General features: G+C 34.7%; 1 pseudogene; it reads right to left on the bottom strand.

Moving 5' to 3' along the window:
- Positions 1-963: 963 nt before the first annotated feature.
- On the bottom strand, positions 964-2,371 carry LOC128210899 (putative nuclease HARBI1; annotated as a pseudogene).
- Between the last annotated feature and the right edge of the window lie 6,199 nt (positions 2,372-8,570).

Raw genomic sequence — 8,570 nt, forward strand, 5'->3', positions numbered from 1 at the left:
TGTCAAGCTTCCTGATTTTCATATAATTGAAACATAATATGTTAAACCCTATTGATTTATTTTCATTATCAGGCTGGATATTGTGTAATCATATTTTAAAATGTTAATCTGCATTAATGAAATTGACTTTTACATTTTAGCTTTAGTTTTGTCATGCCTGTGATGGTTGTCAATACATTTTTGAGTGTATAAATATTCAAAACTTGGATAAAATTCTGAAACGGAATGAAAAGATACCCAACATATCATTTTATTTTACTTATAGATCCCCTTCTAGGCCATTAAATGTAAAACAAATATATTAATTTTAGGTTCAGAGTCATGTACCTTAGATGCAACCGTCTACTACAGCTACGACTTCGCGCAGCAGTCTCATATTTCACACCATAGCCAACAGGTTAGATACATTTTATCCATCATTTACAAGCAAAAAAAAAAATTAATCAAACGGATATTTTTACTGAAGTTGTCAACTTATTGCAAGAGATATTTTTGTTCAGTGAATTGCATGATGTATCATACTTGTGAGTGCCAAAGGGTTACTGCAGTATATGTATGTTTCTACTATGGCTTCATAGTGTATTTATTAAAATTATGTAAAGTGTATATGTTTGAATTATTTTTACATGACTAGAAATTGAATCTTTTAATATTTAGAATTGAATCTTTTAATATTTAGAAAAAAGTGCTGATTCAAATACCAGATACTGAAGTCAAATTCAAGTTTTTATCTACTTCAGGTTGGACCCCTGTATTTCAAAACTGCCAAGAGGTGTGAGTTATTTGGAGTTAGCTGTGGAGGATCTGGTAAGCTAATTTATTGATGACTCTATGATGACTTATATCAATGGAAATTCACTCTTTCACAGTTTTAAATTGCAATATGTTATATGCAATAATAAGATGTCCTAAAGGCAAATGTTAATAAATGAGAATTGAAGGAGCACTTCTTAGCAATATATGTTACTTCATTCCAGCTAACTGATCAAGAATGTATTCTTTCCATTGGTCAATGGATATCATGTGCATCTCAAAATCTGGAATTTGGATGTGTAGCTGAACATTTATTTGGTATGTGTTAGTTATGAGAAGTGTTTTAAATGTTTTGTGTATTAATGTTGAATATTAGTGCTGTTTTTGCTACTGTTGCTGATGATTAAGAACAATAATAAGAAGGATAATTATTTTACAGAGAAACGCGTGTTTTACCTTGGTGATGAGGGTGTTGCCCCGAGCAAAGGGGCTAACAGTTATCAGCTACATACACCATTACCTTGAAAACTACGGCCTGGGAAAAGGACATGCTCAGTTTGACTTTGACAATTGCCAAGTGCAGAACAATAATAATGCCTTCCTTGGTTATACTATGTGGAGAACGTTGAAAGTTGAGAGTTGTTGTGTTTTAGTAAAAAGAAAATCTGATTCGTGATGTAAACTAAATTATGATATTGCTTTGCTTTTTAATTATTTCACTAAGTTTTCCGAGTAACACTAAAGATGAGTGAAACAAATAAAAAGCTTTAAACAGTGTTTAATTTGAAATAAAGAGATCTGATTACCAGTTCCATAGTCAATCAGGGGCCATAATCTGTGTAAAGAATAATATGGAGTTATCTAACCTCATCATGTGATGGCCCTGAACAACTGCGTGAAGTCATAAGTCAATTGAATGTAGTGGCGATTCCTGGTAAATTTTGTACGCATCGCCACTACATCATCTTACGAATAATATTCAACCATGGATTTATAAGAAGAAAGTAAGTGTACTATATTTCATTTAAAATAATACTACAATTAAATTGCTTTGGTTATTTAGAAAGAAATTCATTATACAGTACAATGAAAGTTTCGTTACCTCTATGGTCGCAGCTGGCTTGCACATTGTTGCTGTGAAAATGTTTGTTTTTTATTGACATACTGTTCCTCGTCCTCACTGGGCGTTTGTATTCTAACGTGCGTGCCGTCTACCGCTGATATCACAGACGGGAATCCCCTAATGACATGAAATTCAGTCTTAGTCCTGTGTCAATGTCTGTCTGTCGTCGGAAATTAAATCGCGCTGCCCTTCAGGTCAAAAATACAGTCGGTCACCGCAGTTACAACTCTTGAAATCGTGGCAACATCTACCCCAAATGTATCCCCTATAACTTTAAAACGTAAATCAATCATAATCTGTTGCCGTGGTGTCAAGGGTTAATTTCTGCGAGTCGGTCGCTCAAGTATGTGGCCTCAGTCGTTCCGATCTGTCTATGGTGTGCGGCGTGAATCTATACCGTTTACGTACTTCATCGTCGTTGTCTTCGTCCGTTTGTCTACCTACCCTGCGAAATTGTCGACGTCACCAAGCGTTCACTATGTCAAGGTCGGACATCTTTGGCCGTTTTGGTTATATCAGCTAACCAACTCTTCCGAGTCCGGTAAAATTTTGTCCAATGGTTAGCCCAATCACGCGCTGATTAGGATAACTTAATTATACACAATCGGTTTTTGGATAACTTGACCAAACCAGGGAGATAACCTAAAGATAACCGCTGGTTAGGACCTATCCACGTTTACACAATTGCCTGCAGAGCAAAACCATCACATCATATGACTCATCATATCACACCAATCACTTTGTAAAAAAAGATCACGATCATTTCATTCATACATATTTTCAAATTTAACAATTTCTTCTTAATGTTTGCATTTCTAGGAATTATTTTATTGTTTAGGTGAAATGTGCTGCCTACTCTTCCTACAACACAAATGATGCAAAGAAAATTACTTATGGGATAATGCTGTTTTGAATATGAACATAACGAGTACCTAAATTTCTAATTAGCATCAACTTGTTTCAAATAAAGTTTTATAGACATAATTTCATGAAATCAGGTATATAACCAGCGAAAAAGAATATTTTTTTGTTTCTTCGTCATTTTCTATAAATTCATATGTGAGTTCTTTTTTCATCTCATCACCCCTCATCTAACGATCTGCATGCATTTCCGTTATTTAATTGACTGCACTGTGACCGTTTTTAACACCCGTTTCGGTTTTGGGGCACGCCTGCGCAGTACAAATATCAACATCAGTTATGCGCGAGCTATCCCTTTAAAAACAATAAATGTCCTTATAAACATACAGTGTGTGTATACCACGTGATAAATTACGTCATAAATAGTTCGTCGGAAGGCTATACTTTGCTTCGCTTGAAGACTTAAAACAATGATAACGTTTCATTTTCTTTACCATTTTAAATGAAACGCGCAGTCTATGCCGCTTACGGAGCCCCGCCTTCAGACTTTTACCAACTTTTGATTGAGGGTTAAGTTTCTTACAACACTTGAACAAACCTTTTCCCGATACGGCCGTCTGACGTGGCGCTGTCAAAACATTGTTTTGGAAACAGGTTTGTCGACGTGTTTGAAGAAACTATACACCTTATCAAGCTCCGGTTATAAAACAAAGTTAGGGCTCTTTAAGCGCCATAGGCTGGCCTTTGTTTCATTTAAAATGGTGTAGTAAGCGAAAAGTTATCTTTGATTTAAGTCTTTATTTTAAGCTAAATATTGCCTTCCGACGTAGCATATATGACGTAATTTATCACGTGGTATACACACACTGAACATATTTACTGTGTTAACAGGTTAGTGAAGTATGGACGAAATGTATGTTCTATGTGTATTACGTATTTTCGCATTTATATTCTTTCTGTGTATTTATTCGTTTTGGCAGTTCATATATTTACATCGGATAGGCGCGAGCTGTCCCTTGTTTAAAGACAATAAATGTCCTTATAAACATATCTATAGTGTTTATAGTCCATCTTACTAAAGAGAACCCTTTAAGATTCGTGACACTTAATTCGAATTTAAGTCTTAAAACATTGTGTTACGCAAGTATCATACACATTAGGATCATTTTCTGTCATTTGTCTATTAGTCACTAAACCTAACCTGACTTTCCTTATTGTCCATTTTTTGTTTAGGATGAGCTTCAAACGTTTTTCATGGGGATCCCATTCCTGATGTAGATAATGTGCCAGAAGCTGTGTTTGTTCCACAAAAAGAAGAGAATGCGATTCCTCAAGTGGTCGGCTAAATACAGGAGATTCTTGACAGGAGGTCATTAAATAATGGTATTGACACTTATCAGGAAGTGTTATTAATTCTTGATCATCATTAGAAAACTTTGCAGCTTAAATCTACTAAACTGTGTCATCAGATAAAACTTAACGGAATTTGTGCGTTCAATTCTGTTAATAGCTCTACTAACCAAAGGCAAAAAAGGTTGTACACCAACTGCTTGTGACCATGATAAGCTTTGGTTGTATATCTGTAAAATTTTGCAGTCAATACATAAAAGCTTTTTTCTATCTTAGCAGACCACTTCTGTCAATGCATCACTGGATTATGGGCCCTCTTTTGCCTCAATTGTCACGGAACTTTGTCAGGATGTTTGTAATACTAGGACGGGTTCGAATGTGTGTCATCTGGAATGAAAAACTAGGTCATATGACCCAAAAATAGAAAAATCTTGTTAACACTCTAGAGGCTACATTATCATTCAAAAGTATCTTGGAAATTGTCTGAATGGTTGTTTTGATGATTTCTAGCTGGAGTTCGAATATGGGTCATCTGGGGTCAAAAGATATGTCACATTACCCAAAGTAAAAAAAATATCGATAACATTGTAGGGGTAACTCTTTTAGCCCAAATATCATGTAAATTTGTCAGACTAATTTTTGATGATGTCTAATGATGTCTAGCTCAATTCGAATATTGGTCATCTGGGATTTTGTCAAAAACTTGGCCACAGAGCCCAATTATGGACAAACATGGTAAAACTATTAAGGTAATATTTTAAGCCATTATCATGGAAATTTGTCAGAAAGGTTGTTTCGGTGGTTTTTAGCCCAAGTTCGAATACAAGGTCAGAGCACAACTATAGAAAAACCTTGTTAACAGTAGTGGTAACATTTCAGAGCAAAAAGCTTGGAAATTTGTCAGAAAGATTGTTTCGATAACGTCTGGCTTAAGTTCGAGCATGGGTTATCTGGGTTTAAAACTAGGTCACAGCCCAAATATGGAAAAACCTTGCTAACACTCAGTAACATTTTCAGCCCAAATATCCTGGAAATGTCAGAAATATTATTTCAATTATTTCTAGCGAATGTTCGAATGTGGGTCATCTGAGGTAAAAAAAAACTAGGCCGCAAAGCCAAAATATGGAAAAAAAAACCTTGTAAACACTCTAGAGGTTACATTTTCAGCATTCTAAGATAGGTAGTTTAGACATTTTTTGTGTTATATCTAAAATATACATGTGATGTAAAGTCTTACCCCACCCGCAAATACTGGAAATTGTGCCTCGTTCAACGATTCTATTTTAGTGGTTAATGACAAAATCTCACAACAGAAATGAATGACCAAGAATCTTTGCTGGTGCAGTTCTCAACTATCAACATTTATTTAATCCATTTTACAAAGTGGCGAAAAATTGTAAACACGCGTGATCTTAAATCAAGACATGTTATGTACTCTGCGACTTGCGTAAAAAATGTTATATCATCAGATAATGTTTGGAGACCTATCCATGTTTGATGAACTTTTTTATGTTTGAATTGATATTGACCTATCAAAATGCAATGACATCGAATGTAAACGAATTTAAAAAAGTAGAACAGTTTTGTGAACTATTTGTGGGGCGATTTAAACATGGATACCGAGTGTGATGACTTCAATAGGAATAAAAACGTTGTCCCCTTACTTTAAAAGATACTTAACAAATTTAAGATTATTTCCAGTGATAAATTAAACAAAGTAACAGGATAAATGTAATACTTGATTAATGTCGTGGATAGAGATAGTTTATCTGGCTCGGCTGCAGATTTGTTTGTGTTCGGTCTTGTCTCACCTGATAAATTCGCCCGCCTTGCCAAAGAACTTCCTCCATCCCCGGCACTAAGTGTTCCCTATCTGCGTCCGTTCTTTGTCTTCGCTGTCCGTACTTACCAAGTATTAACGAAATATGCCGTTGGAACAGCGTGCAGAATGATGTACACAAGAGTTATCAGGTAGACGCTTGCCAAATATTTATTGTATATAAGTACATTAACTAAATACAAAAATTACATATATATATAATTAAAAGTTGAGGAGATAGGTAATAGCTTAAAAATTTACCTCTCCCAAAAATCTTACCAAAAGTCATACTATATGCATTGGAGTTCACTCCAAATCTGCAAGGGTTTAAGTCAGGTTTTGGCCATTCAAGATGGCGGCGAAACAATAACGAAATAGGATTTTATGGACCGGTTTTCGTCTGGTAAGTAGTATAAAGTATATATGTTAAAAATATCATGACGCGCATTCGGCTCTACAATTGCCATGCCTCACTCGGATTTTTATTTCGTGCTTCTAGGTTACGGATTCAAAGAGATGTTGAAGGAAAACCTTCGGCCAGTCTGTTGTTTACGAATGTTGACCTCCTGTGAAACAAAGGACTATTAAACATTTCTCTTCCTTAGCAAAATTTTAAAAGAAAGTGACGGCACATGATTGGACATTCAAAGCCAGCCAAAAACGGTTTTAAAGATAACATGCATCTGGATTGTATTTTATCAATTCAAAACACTGAATGTTTGTAAGTACGCCTTTCAAAGTTTGAGGACATGAATTCACATTAACTATTCATAGAAATGCCGTTATATCAAACCAACTAGCTGCAGAAAAACATTAAAACATTTTGATTTCAGCAATTTCACGGTGGAGAACCCACGTGACTTATTTGGTAAAGTGCACGGCAACAAATGTCAACAAGTCTCGATTCAGGTAAGGGTTTTAAAGTTAACTTTCTTAATATTTGGAGAATTTTTGTGAAATAAAGACCATAAACCCCGCATTTAAGAGCTCTATCCACGGTAATAAAAAACTTTCTCTAATATCCTAAAGTTTCCTGAAAATCATGACCAACTGATTTCTCAGAGTTGAAATCTCAGGCGAAGTACACGGCTTTTGACAAATTTATCGCTTTACTTCATGTTAGCCGTAAATAATTCATACACTAATCTTATTTTAAGCAAATTTTATGTATTTAAATACCACATTTAAATAATGTTTAAGCAGAAACCATTGCAAAAATATGTTTTTTTTTGGAACTTAAACGTCATAAAAAGTATCAAATTCTCGCTTTACATTTGTAAACAACAGACTTGCCGCAGGTTTTCCTTCAATAACTTTTTTATTCCGTAACCTAGACATATGAAATAAAAAACCGAGTGAGGCATGGTAATTGTAGAGCCGAATGCGCGTCAAGATATTTTTGAAATATATACTTTATACCACTTACCGGGCGAAAACAGGTTCCAAATATCCTATTTCGTCATGGTTTCGCCGCCATCTTGCATATCAAGCTCCAAAACCTCACTTAAACCCTTGCAGATTCGGAATACGTGTATCCCCCTGCGGGTGTTTCTTATGTAATCAACTTAGATCTGACCTATTTATAACTTTTCTCAGCAGGGGTCGTTCAGTGCGTTTGTTTGATCAAAAATTTGATGGTCAGTTACACTTACTGGCAATGACATCATACCATTTATAACTTGAGAAACAGGTACTGTAATTTAAAATTAAAGATTTATAAAGCAAAGCGACTCATTTAATCTTTTATTTAAATTGTTGTACTGTTACAATAATTTATTTGTGTTAAGAACTATATGGCAAAACAAAGATTTGGTTAGGGTTAAAACAGACATTTTTTTATAAGGCTTGATTTAAGAATATTGATATAAGAACGTTATTTTCCATTGGCGAATAGCGTTAAAGAATACCTGTATAAAACGTAAAAATGTTTAAACTACATATTAAAAAAGATGCACTCTTATTCCCAAAGAAGATGTACCACAAGTATTAATACAATTGTTTTAATATTTTTTAAACCAATTGATTATAAAATCGGTAGGGTCGCGCCTGTATGTAGGTAGGGTTTGTAAGATTTGATTGAGGTTTTTGTATGTGTCATTTTTTTTCTCTTCAATATTTAAAATATGAAAAAAGCAAACAGTACCTTTCAATCATAATAAAAAGTAAATGTTGTGCTTAGGTTGTTATTTATGGGGTGGAGGGGACAGAGCCTTGAATCCAAATTTCGAAATTATATTTGCAACTTTTAAGTGTCTAAAAGAACAACTTTCGGAAATTAAAGATGCAGAGATCAGCTTCGTTTCAAAATTAAATTTGAACTCACTGACAGTTTAAACTGAACAGATTATATATAAAAATGTGCTTCCTATAAGCCATACATGATAACTTTAGAACCCATCATGTTGATCTTTCTCGCTCACCAGAATGTTGATAATATGTGACCATACTCTGGATCAATCGCCAAGATTCGGAGAGCAAACAGAGACAATTTCAGCCAATCAGAGGCGCTTCGCTGTATTCTATCAATAGATTATCTTGCAGTCGGTAAACCATGGCGATTGCCTATAGCCAATGAAAAAAGGCCTAACATAACACAAATGAAATTAGAACATCTGAAACCAAGCGTGGCATGAGACGGCTTATCATACTTCATAAATGATGATT

Source organism: Mya arenaria, chromosome 12 (genome assembly GCF_026914265.1).
Source record: "Mya arenaria isolate MELC-2E11 chromosome 12, ASM2691426v1".
Taxonomy (NCBI): Eukaryota; Metazoa; Mollusca; class Bivalvia; order Myida; family Myidae; genus Mya; species Mya arenaria.